General features: G+C 47.5%; 4 non-coding genes across 4 annotated transcripts; 3 read left to right on the forward strand and 1 right to left on the reverse strand.

The window, feature by feature from the left end:
• Positions 1-1,037: 1,037 nt before the first annotated feature.
• trnas-gcu (transfer RNA serine (anticodon GCU)) lies at positions 1,038-1,119 on the reverse strand. Its single transcript has one exon. It is a non-coding gene; the product is annotated as a tRNA-Ser (tRNA).
• A 5,779-nt stretch (positions 1,120-6,898) lies between these two features.
• Positions 6,899-6,970, forward strand: trnag-ucc (transfer RNA glycine (anticodon UCC)). The gene has a single exon. It is a non-coding gene; the product is annotated as a tRNA-Gly (tRNA).
• Positions 6,971-11,953: 4,983 nt separating this feature from the next.
• On the forward strand, positions 11,954-12,070 carry LOC148633210 (U5 spliceosomal RNA). The gene has a single exon (XR_015934078.1). It is a non-coding gene; the product is annotated as a U5 spliceosomal RNA (small nuclear RNA).
• Positions 12,071-15,207: 3,137 nt separating this feature from the next.
• trnas-cga (transfer RNA serine (anticodon CGA)) lies at positions 15,208-15,289 on the forward strand. The gene has a single exon. It is a non-coding gene; the product is annotated as a tRNA-Ser (tRNA).
• Positions 15,290-16,995: the final 1,706 nt, after the last annotated feature.

Consider the following 16,995-nt stretch of genomic DNA (forward strand, 5'->3'; position numbering starts at 1 on the left):
CCAAAGAGGCAAGAGGGGCAAAGCTGCGATAAGGTAAAATCATTTTTTGAAAGAGATTGTTGTCAGAATGCACATCCGTATCCCAAACAGAATCTCTAGTAAAATATGATCATTTGTGAAACAGGCAAATGAGTGTCAGCTACAATATGATTGCTACATATCTGCATTTGTTGGTATTTAAGGAGTAAGAGTGCAGGTTTAAACCTGCGATCCAGTGTGTTGAAGAATTTCACAACACTACCTCTAGCACATATGGAAATAAATCCTCATAATGATTATTGCCCTGGGCATGTACCAAAAAAGCAGTGAGCATATATATATATATCACTGGGTTGAAGCTAGAAACACAGAATAACTGCAAACACATCCTAAATACAGTGTTCCAGCACCTTTGACCTCATCCAGAACGTATCATTTCTTGAAAGGGATTGCTGTCCGAATGCACATCTGAATCCCAAACAGAATCTCTAGTAAAATACGATCATTTGTGAAACAGGCAAATTGTCTCAGGGGCCCATTTCTCAATGTCAGACACATGTATGCAATGCTTTCACTGTGCATTGAGCAATAGGGATCAAAAACACCGCAGGTAAGGTTAGAAGTCATGTTCTATGATCATTTCTTTCAGCATTAGGGACTAAATATACTAAACGTATGATGCTAAAATGTTATTTTTACATATATTAATGTAATAAATGATTGCTTATGCTTTATAAACAAATCTAATTATAATAAAAGCTTAAGTTTTGTATTTATCTTGTACCATAGAACATGATTTTCTTTGTATTTCAAGCCCACAAAGTGTCCAAATGATGCACCTTTGACCTCATCCAGAACGTATCATTTCTTGAAAGGGATTGCTGTCCGAATGCACATCTGAATCCCAAACAGAATCTCTAGTAAAATACGATCATTTGTGAAACAGGCAAATGACTGTCTCAGGGGCCCATTTCTCATTGTCAGACACATGTATGCAATGCTTTCACTGTGCATTGAGCAATAGGGATCAAAAACAGAATGGAAACAGACATGGAAACCAACGAGGATGGGATTTGAACCCATGCGTGCAAAGCACAATGGATTAGCAATCCATCGCCTTAACCACTCGGCCACCTCGTTAACAAAACTGGGCTGTCCCAACTGGGTTGGCGCGCTCCAGATGATCTTTTTCTTTTTTTTCCCTCGTACTCGAGGGTCATTTTCCTGTTCCACATGCGATTTCAACATTTTCCTTGGGAGATGTCAAGCCAGCAAGCCACTGCTGTGGTTCAGTGGCCAGCGTGGAGTTCAGTGGCCCTGTTGTACACAGAAAGCACATTGAGCTCCTTGGACATGAAAAGTTCCAGATAAAAGCCATTTGTCATCCTTTCTCTTGGTGTCGATGTTGCTATTGTATGTAAAGGTGGCAACTTGCTCAGCGAGCAGACGGAGCACACACCGAATGCAGATGTGTCTGAGTGGTGTGTCCAAGTGGCTGCAAAAGGACAGCACTCCCGGGGCGCTGTGGCTTAGTTGGTTAAAGCGCCTGTCTAGTAAACAGGAGGCCCTGGGTCTGAATCCCAGTGGATAACCGCCTACGGCTAGACTTAATTAAATGCAAGTATTCATTTCCTGTCTTTAACACGACTTGTTTTTCTTAAAATGGATGCAACTTGCAAAACATGAAATACAAACCTTGCTAATCAGCGCTAGCAGCTGGCAAAAAAAAAGAAGTCAGCAATGTTTTTTTTCTTTAACCTTAACCCTGCTAATGGAGAAGAGTTAAACGACCGAGTCTATGCAGCTTAAACGGTGCGCACGTCGGGTTCTTAGCTGAAAGGGTGGTAAATCACGCTCACCCCAGTCCTTAATCTTTTAAAGAGGATACAAAATTGAACCTAGTCGCCACATCACATACATCCTGTTCAATGATAAAAAGGTAACATCTATCCTCGCTCCAGAGTAAATCTCACGTTGAGGGCATATTTTTTTTCACTTTACCGTGAATCGGGCTCGGCTGCACAGAGGAGAGAGCAGAGCAATGAGGTCACGGGGACAGGGGAGTCACACGCTGGCTGTTTGAACACGCGGAAGATCACTGAGGGATCCACAGTATATGGACCCTCCGTGCGCAATCAGTCCGCACTCCGGACTCTGAATCCTGCCATCCAAGTTAAGATCTCGGCAGAACCTGAAGCGCAGTTCCTTCTTAAAACGTAATCTGGTGAGCATTTCTAGAATCGTACTTGTATAGATGCAGCCTTTAATGTGTTGCTAGGTTAAAATTGATGACTTCTTGTATTTCAGTAGGCAACTGCCCTCTTGATTTTGGATTTAATTTCTTTATTACAGTGGCGCTTTTATGAAGCCAAGGGACCAGGGAGCTGCCCCAGTACTGGGATGGCCAGTTCGAAATCATAGAAACTATTGTCAATTCCAGTCCCATGTCAGTGCGAGCAGGGATTTTGACATCTTGTTTTGCTATGTTCTGCACCAACAGGCAGGTGGCTCGGCCATTCCGTTCCAGTTTGGGGGTACAACAGACTGCTAGGTTCAGTCTGATAAACTGAGCTGATGGTTGGAAGAAAACCATCTCAGCGTCCATTCTCTGTCCCTTCTTTAGGACAAGGCGTACCGGAAACCCTGCTGTTGACGCAGGAACGATCAGGTCCGATTCGTTTACTACCTGGCAGGCCTGAGGAATCGTCTGACCTGACCGAATGTTCTCGGGGTCACCGCTTAGAGAGTGGGCATCTGGGTCCACCCGTTTCCACAGCACACTGTTTACTGTGTCCAGCTGGGCGCCCAGTCGAACCAATAGGTCTGCACCAATGCAGACAGAATGGGTCAGCTGAGGTGCTACCTGGAAGTAGTGAGCAAACTTCCTTTTTCCGATGGAGATGGAAGCTACACAGCTTCCTTTGCTCCAAATGGACCTATGAGGTGGGGGTGCCCACCACAGAACCTGTGACTGCGTCACCAGGGTCACCTGACAGCTTCGCGACAGGTCCTCGAACAGACCTTCACTGATTATGGACTTCTCAGAGCTGAGGCTAAGAATTACATCATCAACCTGCACTTCTGCCACCTGGACCCCCTCCCACCACCATGGGGTGGTAGTCCTGGACCCCCTGAGGTACCAGGGTGCACAGAAAGGACTCCCATTCATTACCGGACAGGGAGATCCACTCTTCTTCAGGGATGAAAAGGGGGTGTGCTTTACCTGGCGGGTCAAGCAGCTGCTCGGAGCACTGCTCCTGTAGTTGGGAGACCGTGGGAGTGCTGGCCTGGGCAGGACTTCCCTGTAGTTTTGGAAAGCAAGAAGAGACATTTATTCTCGTCCAGAGGAACCAGGAGGAACCTCCAACTCAGCTATAGTGTTCAGTGGGCACTGTGTGATCACAGCATAACCACTGAATCCCCCTTTTTGCTGTGCAACAGGCTTAGGGTTTTTGACCTGAGCCCACAATTTTCCACGCTGGCAGTCCACCAGAGGCTCCAGCCTGTCAAGCAGGTCTTGGCCAATGAGTAGTGGCTCTCTTTTTAACCTAGAGATGTAAACAGGATGCACCATGTTCATTGGCCCGAACCTAAGTGCCACCCACACTCGGTGTGTGATCCTGGCATGATCCTGGGTATAGCTGGAAATATCTATCTTACACGGTTCTACCTTAAGTCTGATGCCTTTTCCTTTCGCTACTCGTTTGAGCTCGCTGAGTAGATCGGCTGACATCAAACTAATTTCAGCCCCAGTGTCAATCAGTGCTTCTCTATCTAAGACGTTTTCAAGAAAAACCTTGATATAAATACGCCTTGCTTTGCCTTTCTGGCTGAGATTCCCTAAGAATTGTTGGAAGCCTGCCTTTTCTTTGACTTCAGGGGCGGGGTCAGCGCCCAACTCAGAGTCACAGCCTTCTTCCAGGCAGGAACCCTCCCACCCAATCAGATAGACTGAGGGAGGGGCTTGGGACGGATCCCCGCCTCCTCCAGTGAGAAGGGGCGTGGTCCCCCTAAGCTCATTCACACTTCTGGCATTCGGTGCGGAAGGTTTACCCTGTCCTGATCTCTCAGGCAGGGCTTGTTCAAGCCTGGCCAGGCGGGCTGCAGTCGACTCCCTTCGTCCAGTCTTATGATAGACTCTGCCTGAGCCCTTGCCTTCCCCGTAGCGCTCACGGCGGCTCTGACGCTTAGTGCGGTCCTGCCTGCCTATTTTGTGCCGGGGCTTAGCGAGCTCAGGAACCTCAGCTGCCTCGAGCTGAGGCGAGTCGTCAACCCTGCTGGCTTTAGTGGCGAACACGGCCGTTTTAGCAGGTTTTCGCTCTGAGGAAGCAGAGACTTCAGCTCCCCAGGCTTTTTGAGCCAACCTTCTAATGTCAGCCATTTTCATCGCTGTGTGTGCATCACAATCATTTTCCTGACTGAGGGATGCAGATTAGCAATGAATAAACCTTTGAAATTCACGTTCTCTTCGCAACCCTCTTCATTCCGCCCTGCAAAATAAGTGCGCCTAAGCCTCTGATAATAGTCGCGAGGGGCTTCAGCTTTTTCGTGCTTAATATGGTGCACAGCAGCCACGGCAGCTATGAGATCGATAAAAGCCGAAAATTCTCCGATCATTGCCTGACACAGCTCCTCAAAGCTATTACAGACTTCCGGTCCTTGTCTAGACATCCACTCGTGGATCGCTCGGCTGGTAGTTTTCCTTACTTACATAGCCTTTTCCTGTTCGGACGCTTCGGGCATAAACTGCAAAGTATATCTCAGCTCATCGATGTAGGTCTCCACATTATTCCCTGACACTGACGGGTCAAACCTTTCTACATCTTTGGCTAACTGCCTCAGGGAGTGGAGGTTAATTTTTACGGTTTCTCCGCGGGCAGGGAGACGGCCGTGATCAGGAGCAGGGGGTCTATGCCTGAACTGACTCGCCCTTGCGTTTCGCGCAGGACTCGGCGATCTCCCCCATGCCGATCCGACCACAGACCCTGGCCGGGAGAAACCTCCTCCCGGCGCGCTGGGTGAGCGCTCCGGGCTGCTAGGTGGGCTGGCATGCAAGTGGGATCTAGTCTATTTTGCTTCCAGTACGGCAGCATCTGACTCCTTTTGCCTTTCCTGGCTGAGCTCATTTAAACTCTCAATTTCTTTTTCTTTTTCTTTCGAGCTCCCTTCCAGGTCTCTCCTAGCTACCTCAGCCGCAGTTTCTCTAGCAGACAAGTCATCTAATTTACCTAAAACTTCCCTGAGTCAGTCTTCACTTTCCTCATTTTTCACTCTCTTTTCTCTGATTATATCCAACAACTCGACTCGCTCCACCTTATATCTTTCTAGCGTTCCCTGAAGCTTTTGAAACTTTGTCAGCTCGGACAAAGACAGTTCCAGCTGTTTAGCTAGATTTAAGGTGAAACTCGATAGGACCAGAACTGCGTTCACAGACACTCCTGTGTTAAGCTGGTTCGCTACCTTAGCTACTAAATCTACTTGCAGCTTCTCAATATCATCAAAGTTCAACTTTTCGATACCACTCCAGTAACCAGGATTGTCGTCGCTAGAAATAGTACTTATAAGCGACTCCACTTCAGACATTTTAGCAGCCATTGTCATTACGTCAGAGAAACTTTAAGAGTATTACTTTTTTTTTTCTTTTTCCAAAATACAGTATGGAATCTAGACACCCGAGCAGATGGATTTCCAATCAGCACACGTTACACTAAACGCTAGAAAACAGGGGGATTTCTTTACGCAGTTATCAGCACACCCGGTATTCGCGTATAGAAGCCGCGGTGCTGTGCTGAACTTCAGTTATTCTGTGCGACTGATTCTCATTTCATTCTAAACTCACCCACCCAGGGACGCCATTAAATGTAATGGTTTGATGGGTTTACTGAGACAATTATTAATTGTAGCAGTAATCACAAGGTTGTTCGTTGGGGCTTTTAGAAAATCAATCGTCAGAACAACTAACAACGCACACACAGGGGTTCAATACACTAGATACATTTATTAATATAAATTGTGCACCAAACATATACTAGTCTGCCTGGATACGAGTGGCAGACCTTACTGTGAGGGTTATCAATATACAAGGTATATAATCCCGAAGAGATGCAAACACAAAGAGATACACAACAGAGAATATATGTCAATATATATCGTTCGGTTACCAAATCGCTAATCAGTGTTATTACCCACTGTTACTCTAAACTCGGAAGTAAATACATTACTCATGAATTAAATTGATAACAACTTGTGTTGAGGTACAATTAAATTCTCGAGATGCAATGTAGAACATGGGGTTTACTTATCCGCTGTGTATGGATTTGGAATTTCCCGGCACGAACACCAAACCAGCTGACAGGCTCTGTTGCAGCCTCTGTTCCAGCGGTTGTCCAATGGGCGTTGTCCCGGCGTCCTCTGGCTACCGGCCAACCAGTCAAGGTGCAGCTCGGAGTAGGACGGGCGGAGGAATCTGACTGCGGCGCGCAGGGCAGTCGTTGCTCCGAGGGGATCTACCAGCAGTCCGGCTGGCTGGTAGAAAGTCTCTATGCACAGAGTGTGACCGCGAGTCCTCACAAGTCACTCTTGTGCCTGGGAAGAAGCTGGTTCGTTCCCGGTCCAGCACTGCTTCTGAATAAGCTATTCAGGTTGTCGACGAGGGTCCAACTGTAGGGTCCAACTGTCCAACACAAACACAATCTGTGGCGTTTAGCGTGACAGTCTTGCAGGCATCGTGCTGTCTCACTGCAATACTATACCGCTGGAGGAAACAGTCCATCTGGCCATGAAACTCATTTGAACGTCTAGCTACAGCAACTAACAATATCATGATTTATTCAGGATGTGTGGAATCACCACGTCCCGGAGACAGCTTCCGAAATCGTGAGCATTCTCTGGTGGTGTCCTGCAGGGCACCTGTTGGCGTGCGTTGGTGATATAGTGGTGAGCATAGCTGCCTTCCAAGCAGTTAACCCGGGTTCGATTCCCGGCCAACGCAGTGGCGATTGGTTTCAAATGCTGTCATGAGCCTTGGATTGTGACTAGCAAAGCGCAGCCTTTTGAAAAACGGAATGCAAAACAGAATTGAAGGAGAATCTTACAGGGGATTCTGAGCGGTGTCTGCATACACGCAGTCCGATACGGGTGCTGAAAGCTTGAGCTACTCTCAATGTCATGCTGCCTTTCCCCGGAGTAAATCTGTTACATTGAAAGAATGCTTCTGGCAGGTTCAAAAAGCGACCCTTGTTAATTGGAGAAATCAATGATTTCGAATGAATTCTGTATGCGTTAAAAGACAGCTATACACAGAAAACATGCAGGACACTGCTCATGATGTTTCCCGAGCCGAAACACAGTGCGTTTTTCCAAGCCATCTGACAAAGCCCACCCACTGAAAACTGCAGCAGATCGTGTAAAGACGTTCAACTTTGTAACTACTGCACGCACAGGAAGCAGAATAAATTCCTCTTTTCCGGTTTTATTTATGCGAACCATAAATAAACCAAATAAACCAAGTTGCAAGAGGCCCGCACCCACAGCACAAATTGCGCAGCCTAGGCCACCTCCTCGCCCTGCACGCCACCGCCTCCTGCTGGGCCCACTCTTTCACACACTCACACGCCACACTAACACTCAAAAGTGTGGGCAAAACAAGAAAACGAGCGCACCGTTTCCTACACATCTGCAGTCACCGTTGCGCATTCGCAGCATGTCCCGGGATGCAATTCGGCCTCATTTGCATAACTCCAGACCGGCAGATCGCCACGCAAGCTCGCGACGTGCGCCTGCCACACACCGAACAAACCTTTTCAGCAATTTCCAAAAAACGGGCCTGCTCGCCTGCCCACAAGGCTCCATCTCTTACCTGCTCTCCAGAGCCTGCTGCCTTCTGTGCTTTTCTCTCGGCACCGCTGCAGCGCACACAACTCCTGCAGCGGGAGGGGGGGAGAAAGTTCCCGCGCTCCGCCGCAGGGAAGGCTCGCTCCGTGCGCACACGTCCTTTCGATGCCAGTCCAACAAGTGCTCCGCATTAGCTGCGTCGGGGCTCCGGGGTGTCGCACCTCACCTCACCTCACCTCGCACTGCCCCCTCCTTGAATGTCTGCCGCTGGGCATGCCCCACTCTCCTCCGCCTTATCTTATCGCGTGTGAGCACCGACAATGGCCACAATGCCGGGGAATGGCACCTGTAAATTAATTCTCTTCTCTTGCAGCCTGAGATCATGTCCTTCTTTTGGCTCCCTCCAGTTCTGATAAAAAATCTCACTCTTAGATTTGTTAATTTTTGCGGATGAAGCCAAAGAGAAACGATCACAGCACTGCAGAGCTCTGCTAATTGAGGCATTGTCAGAGAGGAGCAGGGTCATCCATGTATAGAGATGTCTTTACATCTCCTCCCCCACTTCCAGGCACTGGTATCCCATTAATGGCCTGATCCTGGCGCAAGGCACAGGCTAAGGGCTCCATAGCCAAAACGAATAACAAGGGGGATAATGGGCAGGCCTGCCTCACCTCTGAACAGACTTCAAAGGGGTGTGATCTATTGCCATTAACCATTACTCTGCTGTTGCTACCTGTGTACAGCAGGTTAATCCACTTTCTCATGATGGGGCAAAAATTCATGTGCTCAAGTACCAATGTTAAGTACTGCCGGTTTAGGCGGTCAAAGGCCTTTTCTAGGTCTACACCTAAAATGCACAGAGGGAGGGAGCGATCCTCTGAGTACAGACAGACATCCCTCAACAAGGCCAGGTTGTCGCTCATCAGGCGTCCTGCTATCCCACAAGTCTGTTCTTTCCCTACCAGTGAGGCCACTACATTTTGTAGGCGCAGGAAAAGGGCTTTGGACAGGAGCTTCGCTCGAATAGGAGCAGTAGCGGATCCTGAAGCAGATCCCAAAAGGTGCAATAAAATTCTTTAGGGAGCCCGTCAGCACCCGGAGTTTTCCTCTTCTGTAAGCTCTCCATAGCCTGTCTCAGCTCTTCTATTGTCAAATCCCTCTCAAGTACTTCCCTATCTTCTTCACTCAAAACGTTTTCTAGCTTTGAGGTAAAAAAATGAATTTCTTCATCCTTTACCTCTGTAGAGCTGTACAGTCTTGAGTAGAAGGCCTCGGTGCAGGAGAGGATTGCACTCGGCTCTGTTCTCTCTCGTCCCTCCTCATCAACTACACTTTCCATGACAGACTTGGAGCCTTCCACTTTCTTGAAAAAGAGGCGAGAACACTTCTCATTTTCTTCCAAGAACTGCACTCGACTACTTTCTTCGGCTATGCTCCGGATGTCCTTTTTTAAAAGGGTGATATCCTCGAGCACATCGAAGCCACTGTGCATCATCGTGTAGAGACGCTGCAGCTGCCTCTGTTTCCTGGCTAGCACTCCTCTCCGTCTGGCAGCAGCCTTCCTTCCCTCAGCCATGAAAAAGGCCTTTGTCCTCACCTTCACCTCCTCCCACCACTCTCCTACTGACCCGTACAGACACTGCAAGGACAGCCACTGTGATAGTTTCTCCTTGTAGCGGGATACTACCCCCTCGTTCTCTAGCAGCTTAGTGTTGAGTTTCCAGAGGCCTGGGCCAAAGACAGTCCCGCCCTTGAGTTCCACTCTACACCCTAAAGCCTGATGATCTGAGAAGAAGACAGGCTGAAGAGTGACCCCAACAACTTTCACTCTCTCTGAGACAAAGCAATAGTCAATTCTGGAGCTGCTATTCCTCCCTGACCATTTATATCCTGCTGTTGTGGGATATATACATCTATATGTGTCTGAGAGTTTAAAGTCTTGAACTAAGTTTTGCAGGGCCAGTGAGCTGGAATCCAATTTTATCGGAGAGCTAGACTGCCTGTCTGTGTGCTCTAAGATACAATTAAAATCCCCTCCCACTATCACGTCTGTGCTACTTAACAATAGGGGAGAGAGTGCCTTGAGTAGCTCCACCCTTCCTCCCACGTCAGTAGGACAATACACATTGATTAGCCGCAGGTTAACGGTCCCCCATTCCACATCCACACACAGCAACCTGCCATCTATGACCCTCTGAATACTTTTCAATTTGAAAGCCCATCCTTTGAAAAGAATGGCCACGCCAGAGGCTCTGTTGTTATTGTCCCCTGACCAAACAGAAGGCCCTTTATCCCACCTATCTTCAAAGCTTTTATACCTCTCTTGATAGGCTAAAGCACACTCCTGCAACATCAACACATCTCCCTCTCTCTGCTGGAGGTAATCAAAGACACACTGGCATTTAACTCTGTCATTGATACCTCTGGTGTTAAGAGAAATTATGTTTAGAGCCATATTACATAAGAAAGTGGAACCAGTCTTTACAAAACACATTTCTCTTCGGTCTCACCTGTTACCTTCTCTTTTTCTTTTTCTTCTTACCAATTTCCTGCCAGCCATCCTCTGAATGAGCCTTCATCAGGGTGGCAGCAGTAAAAGCGTTCACGGAGTCCATTTCAAGGAAGGGGGTAGAAGGAGGGGTGGAGGGGTTCCAGCTGTCCCTATCGCCATGCTCTCCTTCCTCCTCGCTCGGGGAGAAAACAGAGTCATTTTTCCTTTTCCTCAAGTCCAGCTCCTGGTAGCACTGAGGGGAAAGGGGTGCAGCCGATGCACCAGTCTCCTCTTCCCCCTCACCCACCAGCTGTTGCAGATCCTCCGTGACGGACTGGATGGAGGAGAGGAGGGCATCTGTAGCACTTGCAGAGTCTGAGAAAAGCAGCTCCGCTGAATCCTGGGTATCGTCGCTGGACCCGCTCCACCGGTGGGGGCCCCACAATGGCCCTCGTTCTGAGGAGCAGGAGTGGGGGAGGGGTCCTCGCTGTTCTCTGGGGTTTTCAAACCCTCGTGCTTGTCTGGTGCAGTCTGCGGTTGTGGGAGCGTAGTGGATTTCTCTTCCACCGGCCCCGGAGCCACAGCAGGACTGATCCTGGCTGGAGGCTGAGACTCTTTGTTCAACAAGGGTTCTTTGTTTGACTTGTTGTTTGCTTTGGCTTTTCGGGCCGGTTTGGCTGAAACAAGCACTGCCTCATCCTTTCTCATTTTGAGTTTATTGGCGTAGGCGTGAGGGCAGTTCTTAAAAACGTGTCCTTCCGAGCCACATAAATTGCACTTTGGCAGCATTGAACAGTCAAAGGCTAAATGTCCCTGTTTGCCACAGGTCTTGCAGCATTTCACAGTGCAGGACGATGCCAGGTGTCCCACAGCACCACAGCGCCGACGCACCTTTGGTTGTCCCACATAAAAAACATAGCCATTGCAGGCGCCCAGCCGGATTGTAGAGGGCAGGTGCCTTAAGCCTCCATTTACATTGTCCGGTAGCAAGCGAACCTCGAATGTCCTTGCTCCTGTTTTTATACCGTCAACATCTCTAACCTCAGTTCCATGGTGGACTGTGCAGTACTGCTTAAGCCAGGTGTGAATGTCCTCCGTCTTTGCCATTTCCGAGAACATAACAACATGCACCGTTTTCCTCTCTCTCTGTGTCAGAGGCTGCAAGTTGATCTTCTCAAGGGCAGGAACTTTCCCTCTTTTTGCCTCAAACACATCCACACATTGTTCAAACAGAGAATAGGTAGCAAAAACAACCTCAAATGCTTTCTGACCTGGGAGAGCGAAGATGAAATCCAAGTGCCGAGGTTCAAAGCCAAGTTCCTTCTGTAACACTTTTCTGCCTAACTGCATACGATCCATGAAGAGGTCATCCAAAAGCTCAAAACGTACAGCATTCTTGCGGGATCCAAAGGTTGCCATCTCAAACTGCAAAACAAACACTGCTTCCAGAAAACAAGAAAACAATCCAACTACACCAACTACAGGCTGATCAAGGTATCTCCCCTGCCAGGTAAGCCGAGAGCCGCAGGCGATGAGCCCGGAGCTGAACGGGCCCCACTGGCTCGTTTGTAAGGCCAGGTGCATTGCCAACCACGACCGGCAGGGCAGAGGGCTTGAAGGCGGCCTGGGCTCCTGCAGCTGTCCAGCCACGCACTCTGGTTTCTCTTCATCTCGTACAAATCTTTTGCCTTTTACTAAAGATTTCCATGGAGAGGAGCATGAATGAGTTCCATACAATTTTTGTGCTTCCCTGCCTTCGGGTGGGGCGCAGCTGGGCTGGTCAAAGAGAGAAAACAAAACCGCTCACAATCGCTCTTACAATGCAGTAAGTAGCACAGGCTACTTAGGGAGTAGGCTGATGTGTTTAAAAACAACCAGCGCCAGGCAGGAGTCAAACCTCCAAACTCCTAATCCATAGTCAGACACATTATCCATTGCACCACTGACCCTGGTGTGACATTGCAGGACTGTAACCCAGTGAGCTTAGCACTGCAACTAGTAAAATATTACCCCCGGTCCATTCTTTTCCAAAAGTGAGAAACACCTGTTTTCTACATTTTGTCTGTTTTAAAATCATATCTCTTTAAACCAAACCAAGAGTTTGTCTTTTGCACTGATATTCTGATTCATTTCGATTTCAAAGAAAAAAAAAACATTACCTTCCAAAGCATCATAAAATTGTCCCTTCCTCCAGACTCTACTTCTCTCTTGTAGTAGTACAGCAGACCTTTCCAGGTGAGCAGATCACAGAGTCCGAAATGAGCTTCCTCCATCAAGCAAAGTACCTGAACATGACTCTGTCATCATAAAAGCGCCCCTGTAATAAAGAAATTAAATCCGAAATCAAGAGGGCAGTTGCCTACTGAAGTTCAAGCAGTCATAAATTTTAACCTAGCAACACATTAAAGGCTGCATCTATACAAGTACGATTCTAGAAATGCTCACCAGATTACGTTTTAAGAAAGAACTGCGCCTCAGGTTCCGCCGAGATCTTAACTCGGATGGCAGGATTCAGAGTCTGGAGTGTGGAATGATGGCGCACGGAGGGTCCACATACTGTGGATCCCTCAGTGATCTTCCGCGTGTTCAAACCGCCAGCGTGTGACTCCCCTGTCCCCGTGACCTCATTGCTCTGCTCTCGCCTCTGTGCAGCTGTGCCCAACTCATGGTAAAGTGGAAAAAAATATGCCCTCAACGTGAGATTTACACTGGAGTGAGGATAGTTGTTACCTTCTTATCGTTGAAACGGATGTATGTGATATGGCGACTAGGTTCTTCTCCATTAGCAGGCTTAAGGTTAAAGAAAAAAACATTGCTGACTTCTTTTTTTTTTGCCAGCCGCGAGTGCTGATTAGCGAGGTTTGTATTTCATATTTTGCAAGTTGCATCCATTTTAAGAAAAACAAGTCGTTCAAGACAGGAAATGAATACTTGCATTTAATTAAGTCTAGACGTATGCGGTTGTCCATAATGACCAGTTCTGTTCGAGAACACAGAACAAAAAAAGGCACCACTGGGATTCAGACGCAGGATCTCTTGTTTACTAAACAGGCGCTTTAACCAACTAAGCCACGGCGCCCTGGGAGTGCTGTCTTTTTGCAGCCACTTGGACACACCACTCAGACACATCTGCATTCGGTGTGTGCTCCGCCTGCTCGCTGAGCAAGTTGCCACCTTTACATACAATAGCAACATCGACACCAAGAGAAAGGATGACAAATGGCTTTTATCTGGAACTTTTCATGTCCAAGGAGCTCAATGTGCTTTCTGTGTACAACAGGGCCACTGAACTCCACACTGGCCACTGAACCACAGTAGTGGCTTGCTGGCTTGACATCTCCCAAGGAAAATGTTGAAATCGCATGTGGAACAGGAAAATGACCCTCGAGTATGAGGGAAAAAAAAGAAAAAGATCAACTGGAGTGCCCCAACCCATGTCAGGACAGCCCAGTTTTGTTGACGAGGTGGCCGAGTGGTTAAGGCGATGGACTGCTAATCTATTGTGCTCTACACACATGGGGTCGAGTCCCATCCTTGTCGCTCTCCTTGTCTGACACTTGTGCCCGTTCGGTGTTGGCCCTCCTGTTCTTTGCTCCGGTACTAGAGCCGTACATTTTCTAGCGGTGGCTGAACATGGTATAGTAGCCTAACGTCGGTATCGAGCAGTGACAGTAACAGTATTTACATGCCCGTGCTGCCAAGTGGCTCTGGGTTGATACCGCGTTTTCACTTACTTGCAACGCAAACGGAGAAAGCGATTTTTGACAGTCTCTCGAGAGACTGCACTAGGTGTTTAGGGATAGACTTTGTCAGTTCCCCCTGGGATGATGGCCTCTCAAATAGTTTGTGATTCCTCTAGACGTTTATACAGTAGAAGCCTGCTTCGTGGCTTAAATCCAAGCTAATGTAACGAGTTAGAGGTCTGATGCAGAACTGCGAATTCAATGAACGGGAACAGTACAGTACATTGCACTGTATGTGTGAGGAAAGCTGCCCCCTTCTGTCCTTGTCGACCGAACAGAGGACTGTAAAGGATACCGCCAAGAAACTTTAGGATGCTGGTTGGAATACAGCTCCAAAGAAGCCCCTTTGGGTGTTATGTCATCAAAAAGTAAGAACAGCGACTCTCCCTTTGATCAAATGCGCAACAGAGCTGTTTTCCGTGGAGCAGGTTTCAGACCCGTAGACCTGTTTTATTTGTAGGGCAGGGCGCATTCCCAAATGCGAATCTCCTGTTTTAGAAATGCTTTGGGCGGCGTGAAGTGAAAATAAGAAATGGACTCCAGATGCACATGGAAGCAATCAAGTGTTTCATCCGAGCTGTTTCAAAGACTGCTCAAGAGCTTTCCTTTCACAGAGGCACAACGATTAATGATGGGGGTGCACCCTTCAATGCGCCTTACGACTCTAGGGAGTGATTGAGACGATTCGTAGCGTGTGCTAATTTCCCTCTATTTCCCGTGTTGCAGTGGTAGGATGACGTAAATTCCTGCTTCGACACGTAATGGCATTATAATCAAGTGCAAGAGCTGAGGGCTTTAGTTTTGTTTCGTTTTCCATGGCGTTTGTAAGCACGCAAATCAAAGGCAATTCCTGTGTCTAACAGGAATGTAAATGCTTTTGAAAGTGCAGTGTGGTGCAGCTTGTAAAATCCTTATCCACATTTGTGGTTTGTTGCTGTTTTTTTTGTCTGCCAAAACTGCATTTTGACATCCGGACGGGGAGACTTTATCATTTGAACGTGAAGCCAGCCTTAAACCCTCTGAGGCGTGTCTGTCTGCCGGCACGTATTTTGTCAAAGGTATTTATTTTTTTTTAACGGAGAGCGACTTTGAAAAGGTTTCCGCAGCCACGTCGCACTCCGTGTTAGATTAAAGGAGGAATGCGGCGATGGCGAACTCGCTGTAGTCGTGGCCGAGTGGTTAAGGCGATGGACTCGAAATCCGTTGGGGACTCCCCGCGCAGGTTTGAATCCTGCCGACTATGGCGTCTGCCGCACGTCTCCTTATGCCTGCGCGGCAAAGGCGAAGTGCCGCTTCTCCTTTCCTGGTACTATAAAAACGCTAAATCGCTTGGCCCCGCTGCCATGGAAATGAGTTCTTCAGATAACCACACATCTTGCGTTCGCACCTCTGGTGTTGTACTTATGCCTTTGAAAACCTAATGAATAAAACTGAAAGAACCGACACAATATATAGGTGCTCGTAAAGCACGCATTAAAGAACTGTTAACAGCAAGGGTTTCAGTGGGTTAACTGAGGAGAAGGCGTGATCGCTAATTGTTGACATTGTATTTGGTGTTAGAAACATTCTTACTGTGCATGACGTGGAACAAATGTAGCCACAGAAATTGCATCACGCTTTCATGTATGCTATTGCAGACACCAACGTTGCCTAGATAGAAAACCGAAATAGCCGTGGGTTTGCTTGCTGGTCTGAAGGATCTCTCTTCAAATCTCTATCATTTGTCAATGGAAGTAAAAGGCGCTGCAATCTCATACGTTCAGAATTAAACCCGCAGCTGTTGTTCGACTTTATTTCTTGACTAATTACAACTTAGTGTCGCAAGAGCAGTTACATAAACTTGTCTGGTATATTTGAACACAAATGCCGTTCTTCAATTAAAACTAACAGTACATTGTCAGGGACATTCAGTTCTATACAAACAAGAGACAGACAAGAGAATATTTCTACCTTTCATGTGGACTACGTGTTGACTTAATGATCGGAATAATTGAAAAGTTCGGGTTCATAGCCGATGCAGTGCGTGCTAATTAGAACAACAGCAACGCTGAGCTCTCAGCACCGTACTGAGCCCAGGTGATTTCCTAAAGCTGTCAGGTGCAGTTCATTTACATGAAGGAAATCTCTTACTGAGTACGATTACAATGCAGTAAGTAGCACAGACTACTTAGGGGAGTAGCCCGATGCGTTTAAAAACGACCCGAGCCAGGCAGGAGTCAAACTTACAATCTCCTGATTCGTAGTCAAACGCGTTATCTATTGCGCCACTGGCCATCGTGTGACATTGCAGGACTGCAACCCGGTGAGCTCAGCACTGCAACTAGTAAACTATTACCCCCGGTCCATTCTTTACCAAAAGTGAGAAACACCTGTTTTCTACATTTTGTCTGTTTTAAAACCATATTTCTTTAAACCAAACCAAGAGTTTGTCTTTTGCACTGATATTCTGATTCATTTCGATTTCAAAGAAAAAAAAACCTACCTTCCAAAGCATCATAAAATTGTCCCTTCTTCCAGACTCTACTTCTCTCTTTTAGTAGTACAGCAGACCTTTCCAGGTGAGCAGATCACAGAGTCCGAAATGAGCTTCCTCCATCAAGCAAAGTACCTGAACATGACTCTGTCTTCATAAAAGCGCCCCTGTAATAAAGAAATTGAATCTGAAATCAAGAGGGCAGTTACCTACTGAAATACAAGAAGTCATCAATTTTAACCTAGCAACACATTAAAGGCTGCATCTATACAAGTACGATTCTAGAAATGCTCACCAGATTACGTTTTAAGAAGGAACTGCGCCTCAGGTTCCGCCGAGATCTTAACTCGGATGGCAGGATTCAGAGTCCGGAGTGCGGACTGATGGCGCACGGAGGGTCCATATACTGTGGATCCCTCAGTGATCTTCCGCGTATTCAAACCGCCAGCATGTGACTCCCCTGTCCCAGTGACCTC

This window comes from Lepisosteus platostomus, unplaced genomic scaffold (assembly GCF_059453375.1).
Source record: "Lepisosteus platostomus isolate fLepPlt1 unplaced genomic scaffold, fLepPlt1.hap1 Scaffold_48_H1, whole genome shotgun sequence".
Classification (NCBI taxonomy): Eukaryota; Metazoa; Chordata; class Actinopteri; order Semionotiformes; family Lepisosteidae; genus Lepisosteus; species Lepisosteus platostomus.